The sequence below is a fragment of the Phyllobates terribilis genome, unplaced genomic scaffold (genome assembly GCF_046119375.1).
Source record: "Phyllobates terribilis strain yellow unplaced genomic scaffold, ASM4611937v1 Scaffold_11__3_contigs__length_659146591, whole genome shotgun sequence".
In the NCBI taxonomy this organism is placed as follows: Eukaryota; Metazoa; Chordata; class Amphibia; order Anura; family Dendrobatidae; genus Phyllobates; species Phyllobates terribilis.
The window spans coordinates 463,054,669-463,071,021 of NW_027362771.1; positions in this window are offsets into that span (position 1 = coordinate 463,054,669).

Genomic DNA, 16,353 nt, shown 5'->3' on the forward strand with positions numbered 1-16,353 from the left:
TGGGTGTCGCTTGGAGCAGTCTAGAGCGAGCGCACCCGGAGGCAAGAAGCCTGGAGAAGAGTATCGGAGGAGCTTACCCGGAGATGGCGAGAAAGCAGAGCAGCACCGGCCCGCTGGCCAGGAGCCTGCTGGAGACAACTGAAGGAGAGCAGAGCAGCACCGACCCGTTGGTCAGGAGCCTGCTGGAAACAACGACCCCACTAGGCCTAGTGGAGGTCCTAGCACAGCTTCCCCGAGACCGGGAGTGTGCACAGACCGCTCTGGAGGGCCTCGCAAGGAGGATGGCCCGGGTGCAGCGAGAGACGTTGGCGGAGTGGAGCCGTGAGATGGCCCAGCAGACCGAGACCTGTCAGCGGAGCACGCCACCCAAGACGAGGAGACAGACCGCCTCTGAGGATGGCGCGGGAGGATTGAAGGCCGGAGACGGCGCCGAGAAGGGAGCCGAACGAGTGGAGGCAGGTAAAGGGGACGTCTATACCCCAAACCGGGAAACCGCGTACCTGCCCCAGCTCCCCGTCGCAGAGCCCGAAGTCTATCCTGCCGTGCCCGTCGCTGCAACGTCACCGCCGCAGACTAGGCCTCAAACGGGAGCCGCGACCCCTGTGACGTCACACGCCTCGACCCCGAGCGTGACCAAGCAGGAAGTACCACCAGCCTGGTCGCAAGGCCTAGTACCCCCGGGCGCCGCAATACCAACAGCGCCCCCTACCTCCGCGGAGCCCCCGGCCTGGTCGCAGGGCCAAGTAGCCCAGGGCGCCGCCGTCCTTACGGTGCCCTTTACCTTCCAGATACCCCAGGCCTGGCCGCAAGGCCCGGGCAACCCGGGCGCTAACACCACCGCGCCCATAAGACCAAGAGTGCCGCATCTGGGAGAGGACCTGTACGCCCAGCATACGTGCCCGGATGGGCAGCCATTTATATGGCCACCGGAGTTCCACCATCCCCGACTCCGGAGAGAGAGACCCCTGGATGAACCCCTGATCCCGGCTCCAAAGCCCGTAAAGAGGATCTCGCCCCCGCTAGCAGAAGCGCAGTTTGAGTGGGAACCCACCGGAGAAGATCTCATGGGGTTCACTCAAGAGACTCGGGCAGCTGCAGCGGAGCGTGCTGAGTGCTGCCGCCAACAGCTCGAGGACTTTGAGAGGGAGCAGAGAGAGAGGCGGGTCCGGGAACAGCAAGCTCAAATAAGGAGCGCGGAGCAGAAGAGCCGGGCCAGGAGAGACCCCCGTGCAGCGCATAGTCCCCGCACCACCGGGACTGTGATAAAGTTTAACATGCAGCATGGGTGGGGCTTCATCCGAGACCACCGCACCCTAGGCGACGTCTTCGTGACGAGGAGAGACGTTGAGTCCCACCTACCGGAGGGACACAGAGGTCGTGACCTTTACATCGGGGACGAGGTCACCTTCACCCGGCACAAGTGTGCCAAAGGACCCTACGCCCTCCATGTGCATCGTCTGACGGAGGAAGAGCTGCGGTGTGAGGAGGAAGAACAAGAGGACCCGGACGGGTCTGAAACTAGAGTTAGAGGTAACCATAAAGAAAGAGCAGGAGGACGCCGTCGCTAAGTACAGCGAAGCAGAAGCTGTATATAGTTGCCCGTCGGGGCACCGTGAACTGAAACTGAAACTGAAACTGTTACTGTTGCTAAATATAGTCCCCGTTGGGACCAGCAAGTGTGAACTGTTACCTGTATTTCCCTAAATCCCACTGGCCAAGGACTGAGAACGGTCATTCCTCCCCAATACCTGGCCGAGGACTGAGAGCGGCCACCTTCCCTTTTTGTATATAGTTGCGCATCCTAAAGCGCCCCTACCGGTTTTATAGGAAAACCATTTTTTCAAGAAAAGACTGTCGCACTTTACCCGGTCACACGCTGCACAGTGACCGGAGGAGGAGCCAGAGGCGACGAGAATGTTTTATCTGCTAATATATGTTGTTTTATATGTTTTATATGTTTATGCAAAAATTTGTATGTTTTTGGTGTTTTGTTCTTACAGCCCGAGGACGTGCTGTGATTTACCAGGGGGGAATGTAGCACCCTGAGGATTCGGCTGCTACAGGGGTATTGCACCTCAACCCAGAGGTGTGATATTCCACTCCCGGGTAAGGATGGAGTGTGGATCTGAGCTCGGTAGGCTGCATGCACTACACACATCCCATTTCCGAGGAGCAGACCGACGGTACTCCCACTTAGAAATGTGCAGGTACGACCGAGTCTGTTCCTGGCTGGAGTGGGAGGGGGGTGGAACATCCCAAGTAGTGTAGGGGCAGATAGGGGGAGCAGCCTGGGTAAAGATAGGAGCTCATTGGGTGCTGGTCACCTGAGCTCACACATAGAGGGTGTATATAAGGTGGGCACCATCAGAGAACAGGGTCAGTCAGTCTGTGAGAGGTCAGTCAGTCAGCCTTTGCAGAGAAGTCAGAGGAAGAGGAGCAGAGCAGACCCAGAGAGAGAGAGAGGAGAAAGCCAGAAAGACCCAGAGGGGGAAACAGAAAAGGAACTCCGAGAACCCAAAGTCCATCAGCGGGTGAAGAGTTGGCATCAGGGTACCGGAACCCAAGCTGGTGGGGGCAAAAACACACCCTAGCCAGAGACCGGAGGCCGTGGGCAGCGTCTGCCACGGCCACCCACCACATCCACCCCGAAGGCATACCACGTGGAGGGTCAGGGAACCCAAGGCCAAGGGTCTCCCAACAGAAGGCCCGAGGGAGCTGGACCTGGATCACTAGTGGGGACGGCCAGAGAAAGGACAGAAGGAGAGCTCAGGGTCACGCTCCGGACTCGCTTGGGGGTTGGCTGGATCCAGGACCTGGTGGATGCAGCACGGCTCGGGAGGTCACTTGAAGCTGGAGTGACCGGAACACCAGCAGTGAGTAAACACCCTAAACTGCACAACCCGACTCTGTCTTCATTTAACACCTATGCTGCACCACCACAACCCCCATCCTCTGCACCTGACCCCCTGAGGCTATACCCCACCCGTTGGGGGTTATACCACCAAAAGCTGCACCTACACCATCAGCCTCAGCGGACCCTGCTGCAGCGGCGGCCATAGTGACCGCAATACAACGGGTGGCGTAGTCGACAATAAAGAACTTAATAACATCTGTAGGACTGCCACATACAACTGAGTTTGACACCCTGGGCACGGACCGGGTCACAGCCACTCGGAAGACTACAACTCCCATCTGATCCGGCTCCGGATATTCCCCCTAGAGAATATGGCCCAGGGGGCGCGTCACACACACGTTCTCAAGCTCCAGAGAGAAAGAAGTTCTGCTCTTACTAAAGCCTTCACAAGGAGTAATGAATATCGCTGGCACCTCCCTCTGGAACACAGCAGGTATTTATACACCCTGGCCAGGGTGTTAATTAGCCAGAGGAAGGTAGCTGCTGGGTCCTAGAGACAGCCTCTAAGAAGATGTCTGTAATGCCAAGCGTAGAGATCTCCTGCAACCCACTGCAGGGTGACTGTCTGTCACTTCTGACACAACCATGACACCTATGTTGTGTATATGCACTATTGCTTTTTACTTACTTACAGCAGTGTATATGTTCATTTTGTTTATATCTTAGGTTTAGTGCTGCCTGAATGTACGGCAAGGCTACTGACCTGTCCAGCACATGGTCAGAATTTTATCACTGCGGGACACGTAAACACAGACTGTTGGAGAGCTAAAAGACCTCATAGTGGTGGAATTGCAGAGGTGAATAATTTAAAATGAGATTTAATATGGTTAATCATTTATTTAATTGCATTAAATGGTATTTACACTACCTGATTATCATGACCTAGCGTTTCTAGTAAAGCTCATTTCACAATAATCAAGCAGTCTAAAAAAGCTGCCGATCACCCAACTAATAATGGGCGAACCCGTGAATGTTCGGGTCCGGCGGGTTCTGCCGAACTTTTTAAAAAAAGTTTGATTCGGGTACCAGAACGGTACCAGAACTCGCACCCAAACACGGACCGCATTAAGATGAATGAGGGGCCGAAACATTCGTTGTTTACCATGCTGTCATCTGCGTGGCAGCGTGGGAAACATGAGCTCTGATCGGCAGTAAGATCGTTACCGCCTGTCAGAGTGTTGCGGTTCCCACACTGTCAAATGACAGCATGTGAGCCAACAGCTGTATCTGGCAGCAAAAAGGTAACTGGCGGTCACAGGCATCGAGTGACGAGAGTAGCACTCTCATCATCCTAAACCTGTTGTCTCTGATAGCAGTAAGAGCAGGTGAGGCTGATGAGAGTATTCATCAGCCGGCGCCTGTGAAATACAGTTGTGCTCAAAAGTTTACATATCCCGGCACAATTTTTCCATTCTTGGCCTTGTTTCAGAAAATATGAATGATAACAAAAAAACTTTTTCTCCACTCATGGTTATTGGTTGGGTGAAGCCATTTATTGTCAAACTACTGTGTTTTCTCTTTTTAAATCTTAATTAGTGTTGAGCGAACATGCTCGACACTGCTCGGTACTCGCCCGAGCATCACGCTACTCGGGATGTTCGGCGAGCACCGAGCATTTCCGGGTTACTCCGGCGGGAGCTCGGGTCTCCGCCCTGCATGTTTGGCGCTCTTTACAGAGCCAATGAACATGCAGGGATTGCCAGCCAGTCACTGTAATGCTGCAGCCATGTTGGTTGTGGGCATTACAGTGATTGGCTGGCCGCACAGTGTCACCTCGAGTATTTAAAACGGGGCGCCGCCATCTTGGACACAGTCGCTCCGGATTAGACAGTGTAGGGACAGCGCTGCTGATTTAGGGAGAGATATAAACTGCAAAATAGTTAGTGTAGGGTCTGTAAAGGCTGCCAGAACAAGCAAACAGTCCTTTTCAGGACTAATATCCATCCCAGATACCAGGCAGGCAGGCTGTATAGGAGACACAGTGGTTATACCAGCAAACGCTGCATTACAGTCCTGTGTGCTCCTGTTGCTGAAATTGCTGGACTTAGCACCAGGTGTCGGGGGCCAGGAAAAATCCTTTTTTTTTTATCTAAATCCTCCTTTTTTTTCCTCCTTCACACTGTACAAATACCCGTCTTATTAACCTTTTGGTGTGTCCCCCCCCCCCAAAAAAAAAACCGTGTCTCTGATTTTTCAGACACAAATATAACTGTTGAAAATAGTCTGGTGTAGGCTAGAGATACAGAAGTGTTGTTTTGTACTTCCACGGTTCAAACCTCTGTATTATCCATTTTGGGCCATTTGTATCTAAAAAAAAAACCAGTTTGAGTGTGTCGCTCACTGTTCAGCCGCAAATATCTCTATTTAAAAAAGTGTGGTATACCCCAGTAAACAATAACTGTGGTTTTGCCATCCCACAGTAAAAAATCTCTATTATTCAGGTTTTGGTAGTTTTTTACGTAAAGAAAAACAGTAGTGTCTCCTGACTGTTGTGACACAAAAATATATCTGTTGAAAATAGTCTTGTGTAGGCTCGACATCCCAGTGTGGGTTCGCAGTTCCACGGGTCAAATCGCTGTACTATCCAGTTTTGGGCCTTTGGTATCTAAAAAAAAAGCAGTTTGAGTGTGTCGCTCACTGTTCAGCCACAAATATCTCTATTTAAAAAGTGTGGTATACCCCAGTAAACAATAACTGTGGTTTTGCCATCCCACAGTAAAAAATCTCTATTATTCAGCTTTTGGTAGTTTTTTCCGTAAAGAAAAACATTATTGTCTCCTGACTGTTGAGACACAAAAATATATCTGTTGAAAATAGTCTTCTGTAGGCCTGACATCCCAGTGTGGTTTCGCAGTTCCACGGGTCAAATCGCTGTACTATCCAGTTTTGGGCCTTTGGTATCTAGAAAAAAGCAGTTTGAGTGTGTCGCTCACTGTTCAGCTGCAAATATCTCTATTTAAAAAAGTGTGGTATACCCCAGTAAACAATAACTGTGGTTTTGCCATCCCACAGTAAAAAATCTCTATTATTCAGCTTTTGGTAGTTTTTTCCGTAAAGAAAAACAGTAGTGTCTCCTGACTGTTGTGACACAAAAATATATCTGTTGAAAATAGTCTTGTGTAGGCCTGACATCCCAGTGTGGTTTCGCAGTTCCATGGGTCAAATTGCTGTACTATCCAGTTTTGGGCCTTTGGTATCTAAAAAAAAGCAGTTTGAGTGTGTCACTCACTGTTCAGCCGCAAATATCTCTATTTAAAAAAGTGTGGTATACCCCAGTAAACAATAACTGTGGTTTTGCCATCCCACAGTAAAAAATCTCTATTATTCAGCTTTTGGTAGTTTTTTCCGTAAAGAAAAACATTATTGTCTCCTGACTGTTGAGACACAAAAATATATCTGTTGAAAATAGTCTTGTGTAGGCCTGACATCCCAGTGTGGTTTCGCAGTTCCACGGGTCAAATCGCTGTACTATCCAGTTTTGGGCCTTTGGTATCTAGAAAAAAGCAGTTTGAGTGTGTCGCTCACTGTTCAGCTGCAAATATCTCTATTTAAAAAAGTGTGGTATACCCCAGTAAACAATAACTGTGGTTTTGCCATCCCACGGTAAAAATCTGTATTATTCAGGTTTTGGTAGTTTTTTTCCTTAAATAAAAACAGTAGTGTCTCCTGACTGTTGTGACACAAAAATATATCTGTTGAAAATAGTCTTGTGTAGGCCCGACATCCCAGTGTGGTTTCGCAGTTCCACGGGTCAAATCGCTGTACTATCCAGTTTTGGGCCTTTGGTATCTAAAAAAAAAGCAGTTTGAGTGTGTCGCTCACTGTTCAGCCGCAAATATCTCTATTTAAAAAAGTGTGGTATACCCCAGTAAACAATAACTGTGGTTTTGACATCCCACGGTAAAAAATCTCTATTATTCAGGTTTTGGTAGTTTTTTCCGTAAAGAAAAACAGTAGTGTCTCCTGACTGTTGTGACACAAAAATATATCTGTTGAAAATAGTCTTGTGTAGGCCTGACATCCCAATGTGGTTTCGCAGTTCCACGGGTCAAATCGCTGTACTATCCAGTTTTGGGCCTTTGGTATCTAAAAAAAAAGCAGTTTGAGTGTGTCGCTCACTGTTCAGCCGCAAATATCTCTATTTAAAAAAGTGTGGTATACCCCAGTAAACAATAATTGTGGTTTTGCCATCCCACAGTAAAAAATCTCTATTATTCAGCTTTTGGTATTTTTTTCCGTAAAGAAAAACAGTAGTGTCTCCTGACTGTTGTGACACAAAAATATATCTGTTGAAAATAGTCTTGTGTAGGCCCGACATCCCAGTGTGGTTTCGCAGTTCCACGGGTCAAATCGCTGTACTATCCAGTTTTGGGCCTTTGGTATCTAAAAAAAAAGCAGTTTGAGTGTGTCGCTCACTGTTCAGCCGCAAATATCTCTATTTAAAAAAGTGTGGTATACCCCAGTAAACAATAACTGTGGTTTTGCCATCCCACAGTAAAAAAATCTCTATTATTCAGGTTTTGGTAGTTTTTTACGTAAAGAAAAACAGTAGTGTCTCCTGACTGTTGTGACACAAAAATATATCTGTTGAAAATAGTCTTGTGTAGGCCCGACATCCCAGTGTGGGTTCGCAGTTCCACGGGTCAAATCGCTGTACTATCCAGCTTTGGGCCTTTGGTATCTAAAAAAAAAGCAGTTTGAGTGTGTCGCTCACTGTTCAGCCGCAAATATCTCTATTTAAAAAAGTGTGGTATACCCCAGTAAACAATAACTGTGGTTTTGCCATCCCACGGTAAAAAATCTCTATTATTCAGGTTTTGGTAGTTTTTTCCGTAAAGAAAAACAGTAGTGTCTCCTGACTGTTGTGACACAAAAATATATCTGTTGAAAATAGTCTTGTGTAGGCCCGACATCCCAGTGTGGTTTCGCAGTTCCACGGGTCAAATCGCTGTACTATCCAGTTTTGGGCCTTTGGTATCTAAAAAAAAAGCAGTTTGAGTGTGTCGCTCACTGTTCAGCCGCAAATATCTCTATTTAAAAAAGTGTGGTATACCCCAGTAAACAATAACTGTGGTTTTGCCATCCCACGGTAAAAAATCTCTATTATTCAGCTTTTGGTATTTTTTTCCGTAAAGAAAAACATTAGTGTCTCCTGACTGTTGTGACACAAAAATATATCTGTTGAAAATAGTCTTGTGTAGGCCCGACATCCCAGTGTGGTTTCGCAGTTCCACGGGTCAAATCGCTGTACTATCCAGTTTTGGGCCTTTGGTATCTAAAAAAAAAGCAGTTTGAGTGTGTCGCTCACTGTTCAGCCGCAAATATCTCTTTTTAAAAAAGTGTGGTATACCCCAGTAAACAATAACTGTGGTTTTGCCATCCCACAGTAAAAAATCTCTATTATTCAGGTTTTGGTAGTTTTTTTCCGTAAAGAAAAACAGTAGTGTCTCCTGACTGTTGAGACACAAAAATATATCTGTTGAAAATAGTCTTCTGTAGGCCTGACATCCCAGTGTGGTTTCGCAGTTCCACGGGTCAAATCGCTGTACTATCCAGTTTTGGGCCTTTGGTATCTAGAAAAAAGCAGTTTGAGTGTGTCGCTCACTGTTCAGCTGCAAATATCTCTATTTAAAAAAGTGTGGTATACCCCAGTAAACAATAACTGTGGTTTTGCCATCCCACAGTAAAAAATCTCTATTATTCAGCTTTTGGTAGTTTTTTCCGTAAAGAAAAACAGTAGTGTCTCCTGACTGTTGTGACACAAAAATATATCTGTTGAAAATAGTCTTGTGTAGGCCTGACATCCCAGTGTGGTTTCGCAGTTCCATGGGTCAAATTGCTGTACTATCCAGTTTTGGGCCTTTGGTATCTAAAAAAAAGCAGTTTGAGTGTGTCACTCACTGTTCAGCCGCAAATATCTCTATTTAAAAAAGTGTGGTATACCCCAGTAAACAATAACTGTGGTTTTGCCATCCCACAGTAAAAAATCTCTATTATTCAGCTTTTGGTAGTTTTTTCCGTAAAGAAAAACATTATTGTCTCCTGACTGTTGAGACACAAAAATATATCTGTTGAAAATAGTCTTGTGTAGGCCTGACATCCCAGTGTGGTTTCGCAGTTCCACGGGTCAAATCGCTGTACTATCCAGTTTTGGGCCTTTGGTATCTAGAAAAAAGCAGTTTGAGTGTGTCGCTCACTGTTCAGCTGCAAATATCTCTATTTAAAAAAGTGTGGTATACCCCAGTAAACAATAACTGTGGTTTTGCCATCCCACGGTAAAAATCTCTATTATTCAGGTTTTGGTAGTTTTTTTCCGTAAATAAAAACAGTAGTGTCTCCTGACTGTTGTGACACAAAAATATATCTGTTGAAAATAGTCTTGTGTAGGCCCGACATCCCAGTGTGGTTTCGCAGTTCCACGGGTCAAATCGCTGTACTATCCAGTTTTGGGCCTTTGGTATCTAAAAAAAAAGCAGTTTGAGTGTGTCGCTCACTGTTCAGCCGCAAATATCTCTATTTAAAAAAGTGTGGTATACCCCAGTAAACAATAACTGTGGTTTTGACATCCCACGGTAAAAAATCTCTATTATTCAGGTTTTGGTAGTTTTTTCCGTAAAGAAAAACAGTAGTGTCTCCTGACTGTTGTGACACAAAAATATATCTGTTGAAAATAGTCTTGTGTAGGCCCGACATCCCAGTGTAGGTTCGCAGTTCCACGGGTCAAATCGCTGTACTATCCAGTTTTGGGCCTTTGGTATCTAAAAAAAAAGCAGTATGAGTGTGTCGCTCACTGTTCAGCCGCAAATATCTCTATTTAAAAAAGTGTGGTATACCCCAGTAAACAATAACTGTGGTTTTGCCATCCCACGGTAAAAAATCTCTATTATTCAGGTTTTGGTAGTTTTTTCCGTAAAGAAAAACAGTAGTGTCTCCTGACTGTTGTGACACAAAAATATATCTGTTGAAAATAGTCTTGTGTAGGCCCGACATCCCAGTGTGGTTTCGCAGTTCCACGGGTCAAATCGCTGTACTATCCAGTTTTGGGCCTTTGGTATCTAAAAAAAAAGCAGTTTGAGTGTGTCGCTCACTGTTCAGCCGCAAATATCTCTATTTAAAAAAGTGTGGTATACCCCAGTAAACAATAACTGTGGTTTTGCCATCCCACGGTAAAAAATCTCTATTATTCAGCTTTTGGTAGTTTTTTCCGTAAAGAAAAACATTAGTGTCTCCTGACTGTTGTGACACAAAAATATATCTGTTGAAAATAGTCTTGTGTAGGCCCGACATCCCAGTGTGGTTTCGCAGTTCCACGGGTCAAATCGCTGTACTATCCAGTTTTGGGCCTTTGGTATCTAAAAAAAAAGCAGTTTGAGTGTGTCGCTCACTGTTCAGCCGCAAATATCTCTTTTTAAAAAAGTGTGGTATACCCCAGTAAACAATAACTGTGGTTTTGCCATCCCACAGTAAAAAATCTCTATTATTCAGGTTTTGGTAGTTTTTTTCCGTAAAGAAAAACAGTAGTGTCTCCTGACTGTTGTGACACAAAAATATATCTGTTGAAAATAGTCTTGTGTAGGCCCGACATCCCAGTGTGGTTTCGCAGTTCCACGGGTCAAATCGCTGTACTATCCAGTTTTGGGCCCTTGGTATCTAAAAAAAAAGCAGTTTGAGTGTGTCACTCACTGTTCAGCCGCAAATATCTCTATTTAAAAAAGTGTGGTATACCCCAGTAAACAATAACTGTGGTTTTGCCATCCCACAGTAAAAAATCTCTATTATTCAGCTTTTGGTATTTTTTTCCGTAAAGAAAAACATTATTGTCTCCTGACTGTTGAGACACAAAAATATATCTGTTGAAAATAGTCTTCTGTAGGCCTGACATCCCAGTGTGGTTTCGCAGTTCCACGGGTCAAATCGCTGTACTATCCAGTTTTGGGCCTTTGGTATCTAGAAAAAAGCAGTTTGAGTGTGTCGCTCACTGTTCAGCCGCAAATATCTCTATTTAAAAAAGTGTGGTATACCCCAGTAAACAATAACTGTGGTTTTGCCATCCCACGGTAAAAAATCTCTATTATTCAGCTTTTGGTAGTTTTTTCCGTAAAGAAAAACAGTAGTGTCTCCTGACTGTTGTGACACAAAAATATATCTGTTGAAAATAGTCTTGTGTAGGCCTGACATCCCAGTGTGGTTTCGCAGTTCCATGGGTCAAATCGCTGTACTATCCAGTTTTGGGCCTTTGGTATCTAAAAAAAAGCAGTTTGAGTGTGTCACTTACTGTTCAGCCGCAAATATCTCTATTTAAAAAAGTGTGGTATACCCCAGTAAACAATAACTGTGGTTTTGCCATCCCACAGTAAAAAATCTCTATTATTCAGCTTTTGGTAGTTTTTTCCGTAAAGAAAAACATTATTGTCTCCTGACTGTTGAGACACAAAAATATATCTGTTGAAAATAGTCTTGTGTAGGCCTGACATCCCAGTATGTTTTCGCAGTTCCACGGGTCAAATCGCTGTACTATCCAGTTTTGGGCCTTTGGTATCTAGAAAAAAGCAGTTTGAGTGTGTCGCTCACTGTTCAGCTGCAAATATCTCTATTTAAAAAAGTGTGGTATACCCCAGTAAACAATAATTGTGGTTTTGCCATCCCACGGTAAAAATCTCTATTATTCAGGTTTTGGTAGTTTTTTTCCGTAAATAAAAACAGTAGTGTCTCCTGACTGTTGTGACACAAAAATATATCTGTTGAAAATAGTCTTGTGTAGGCCTGACATCCCAGTGTGGTTTCGCAGTTCCACGGGTCAAATCGCTGTACTATCCAGTTTTGGGCCTTTGGTATCTAAAAAAAAAGCAGTTTGAGTGTGTCGCTCACTGTTCAGCCGCAAATATCTCTATTTAAAAAAGTGTGGTATACCCCAGTAAACAATAACTGTGGTTTTGCCATCCCATGGTAAAAAAATCTCTATTATTCAGGTTTTGGTAGTTTTTTCCGTAAAGAAAAACAGTAGTGTCTCCTGACTGTTGTGACACAAAAATATATCTGTTGAAAATAGTCTTGTGTAGGTCCGACATCCCAGTGTGGTTTCGCAGTTCCACGGGTCAAATCGCTGTACTATCCAGTTTTGGGCCTTTGGTATCTAAAAAAAAAGCAGTTTGAGTGTGTCGCTCACTGTTCAGCCGCAAATATCTCTATTTAAAAAAGTGTGGTATACCCCAGTAAACAATAACTGTGGTTTTGCCATCCCACAGTAAAAAATCTCTATTATTCAGGTTTTGGTAGTTTTTTACGTAAAGAAAAACAGTAGTGTCTCCTGACTGTTGTGACACAAAAATATATCTGTTGAAAATAGTCTTGTGTAGGCCCGACATCCCAGTGTGGGTTCGCAGTTCCACGGGTCAAATCGCTGTACTATCCAGTTTTGGGCCTTTGGTATCTAAAAAAAAAGCAGTTTGAGTGTGTCGCTCACTGTTCAGCCGCAAATATCTCTATTTAAAAAAGTGTGGTATACCCCAGTAAACAACAACTGTGGTTTTGCCATCCCACGGTAAAAAATCTCTATTATTCAGGTTTTGGTAGTTTTTTCCGTAAAGAAAAACAGTAGTGTCTCCTGACTGTTGTGACACAAAAATATATCTGTTGAAAATAGTCTTGTGTAGGCCCGACATCCCAGTGTGGTTTCGCAGTTCCACGGGTCAAATCGCTGTACTATCCAGTTTTGGGCCTTTGGTATCTAAAAAAAAAGCAGTTTGAGTGTGTCGCTCACTGTTCAGCCGCAAATATCTCTATTTAAAAAAGTGTGGTATACCCCAGTAAACAATAACTGTGGTTTTGCCATCCCACGGTAAAAAATCTCTATTATTCAGCTTTTGGTATTTTTTCCGTAAAGAAAAACATTAGTGTCTCCTGACTGTTGTGACACAAAAATATATCTGTTGAAAATAGTCTTGTGTAGGCCCGACATCCCAGTGTGGTTTCGCAGTTCCACGGGTCAAATCGCTGTACTATCCAGTTTTGGGCCTTTGGTATCTAAAAAAAAAGCAGTTTGAGTGTGTCGCTCACTGTTCAGCCGCAAATATCTCTTTTTAAAAAAGTGTGGTATACCCCAGTAAACAATAACTGTGGTTTTGCCATCCCACAGTAAAAAATCTCTATTATTCAGGTTTTGGTAGTTTTTTTCCGTAAAGAAAACCATTATTGTCTCCTGACTGTTGAGACACAAAAATATATCTGTTGAAAATAGTCTTGTGTAGGCCCGACATCCCAGTGTGGTTTCGCAGTTCCACGGGTCAAATCGCTGTACTATCCAGTTTTGGGCCTTTGGTATCTAAAAAAAAACAGTTTGAGTGTGTCACTCACTGTTCAGCCGCAAATATCTCTATTTAAAAAAGTGTGGTATACCCCAGTAAACAATAACTGTGGTTTTGCCTTCCCACAGTAAAAAATCTCTATTATTCAGCTTTTGGTAGTTTTTTCCGTAAAGAAAAACATTATTGTCTCCTGACTGTTGAGACACAAAAATATATCTGTTGAAAATAGTCTTGTGTAGGCCTGACATCCCAGTGTGGTTTCGCAGTTCCACGGGTCAAATCGCTGTACTATCCAGTTTTGGGCCTTTGGTATCTAGAAAAAAGCAGTTTGAGTGTGTCGCTCACTGTTCAGCTGCAAATATCTCTATTTAAAAAAGTGTGGTATACCCCAGTAAACAATAACTGTGGTTTTGCCATCCCACGGTAAAAATCTCTATTATTCAGGTTTTGGTAGTTTTTTTCCGTAAAGAAAAACAGTAGTGTCTCCTGACTGTTGTGACACAAAAATATATCTGTTGAAAATAGTCTTGTGTAGGCCTGACATCCCAGTGTGTTTTCGCAGTTCCACGGGTCAAATCGCTGTACTATCCAGTTTTGGGCCTTTGGTATCTAGAAAAAAGCAGTTTGAGTGTGTCGCTCACTGTTCAGCTGCAAATATCTCTATTTAAAAAAGTGTGGTATACCCCAGTAAACAATAATTGTGGTTTTGCCATCCCACGGTAAAAATCTCTATTATTCAGGTTTTGGTAGTTTTTTTCCGTAAATAAAAACAGTAGTGTCTCCTGACTGTTGTGACACAAAAATATATCTGTTGAAAATAGTGTTGTGTAGGCCTGACATCCCAGTGTGGTTTCGCAGTTCCACGGGTCAAATCGCTGTACTATCCAGTTTTGGGCCTTTGGTATCTAAAAAAAAAGCAGTTTGAGTGTGTCGCTCACTGTTCAGCCGCAAATATCTCTATTTAAAAAAGTGTGGTATACCCCAGTAAACAATAACTGTGGTTTTGCCATCCCATGGTAAAAAAATCTCTATTATTCAGGTTTTGGTAGTTTTTTCCGTAAAGAAAAACAGTAGTGTCTCCTGACTGTTGTGACACAAAAATATATCTGTTGAAAATAGTCTTGTGTAGGTCCGACATCCCAGTGTGGTTTCGCAGTTCCACGGGTCAAATCGCTGTACTATCCAGTTTTGGGCCTTTGGTATCTAAAAAAAAAGCAGTTTGAGTGTGTCGCTCACTGTTCAGCCGCAAATATCTCTATTTAAAAAAGTGTGGTATACCCCAGTAAACAATAACTGTGGTTTTGCCATCCCACAGTAAAAAATCTCTATTATTCAGGTTTTGGTAGTTTTTTACGTAAAGAAAAACAGTAGTGTCTCCTGACTGTTGTGACACAAAAATATATCTGTTGAAAATAGTCTTGTGTAGGCCCGACATCCCAGTGTGGGTTCGCAGTTCCACGGGTCAAATCGCTGTACTATCCAGTTTTGGGCCTTTGGTATCTAAAAAAAAAGCAGTTTGAGTGTGTCGCTCACTGTTCAGCCGCAAATATCTCTATTTAAAAAAGTGTGGTATACCCCAGTAAACAACAACTGTGGTTTTGCCATCCCACGGTAAAAAATCTCTATTATTCAGGTTTTGGTAGTTTTTTCCGTAAAGAAAAACAGTAGTGTCTCCTGACTGTTGTGACACAAAAATATATCTGTTGAAAATAGTCTTGTGTAGGCCCGACATCCCAGTGTGGTTTCGCAGTTCCACGGGTCAAATCGCTGTACTATCCAGTTTTGGGCCTTTGGTATCTAAAAAAAAAGCAGTTTGAGTGTGTCGCTCACTGTTCAGCCGCAAATATCTCTATTTAAAAAAGTGTGGTATACCCCAGTAAACAATAACTGTGGTTTTGCCATCCCACGGTAAAAAATCTCTATTATTCAGCTTTTGGTATTTTTTTCCGTAAAGAAAAACATTAGTGTCTCCTGACTGTTGTGACACAAAAATATATCTGTTGAAAATAGTCTTGTGTAGGCCCGACATCCCAGTGTGGTTTCGCAGTTCCACGGGTCAAATCGCTGTACTATCCAGTTTTGGGCCTTTGGTATCTAAAAAAAAAGCAGTTTGAGTGTGTCGCTCACTGTTCAGCCGCAAATATCTCTTTTTAAAAAAGTGTGGTATACCCCAGTAAACAATAACTGTGGTTTTGCCATCCCACAGTAAAAAATCTCTATTATTCAGGTTTTGGTAGTTTTTTTCCGTAAAGAAAAATAGTAGTGTCTCCTGACTGTTGTGACACAAAAATATATCTGTTGAAAATAGTCTTGTGTAGGCCCGACATCCCAGTGTGGTTTCGCAGTTCCACGGGTCAAATCGCTGTACTATCCAGTTTTGGGCCTTTGGTATCTAAAAAAAAACAGTTTGAGTGTGTCACTCACTGTTCAGCCGCAAATATCTCTATTTAAAAAAGTGTGGTATACCCCAGTAAACAATAACTGTGGTTTTGCCTTCCCACAGTAAAAAATCTCTATTATTCAGCTTTTGGTAGTTTTTTCCGTAAAGAAAAACATTATTGTCTCCTGACTGTTGAGACACAAAAATATATCTGTTGAAAATAGTCTTGTGTAGGCCTGACATCCCAGTGTGGTTTCGCAGTTCCACGGGTCAAATCGCTGTACTATCCAGTTTTGGGCCTTTGGTATCTAGAAAAAAGCAGTTTGAGTGTGTCGCTCACTGTTCAGCTGCAAATATCTCTATTTAAAAAAGTGTGGTATACCCCAGTAAACAATACCTGTGGTTTTGCCATCCCACGGTAAAAATCTCTATTATTCAGGTTTTGGTAGTTTTTTTCCGTAAAGAAAAACAGTAGTGTCTCCTGACTGTTGTGACACAAAAATATATCTGTTGAAAATAGTCTTGTGTAGGCCCGACATCCCAGTGTGGTTTCGCAGTTCCACGGGTCAAATCGCTGTACTATCCAGTTTTGGGCCTTTGGTATCTAAAAAAAAAGCAGTTTGAGTGTGTCGCTCACTGTTCAGCCGCAAATATCTCTATTTAAAAAAGTGTGGTATACCCCAGTAAACAATAACTGTGGTTTTGACATCCCATGGTAAAAAATCTCTATTATTCAGGTTTTGGTAGTTTTTTCC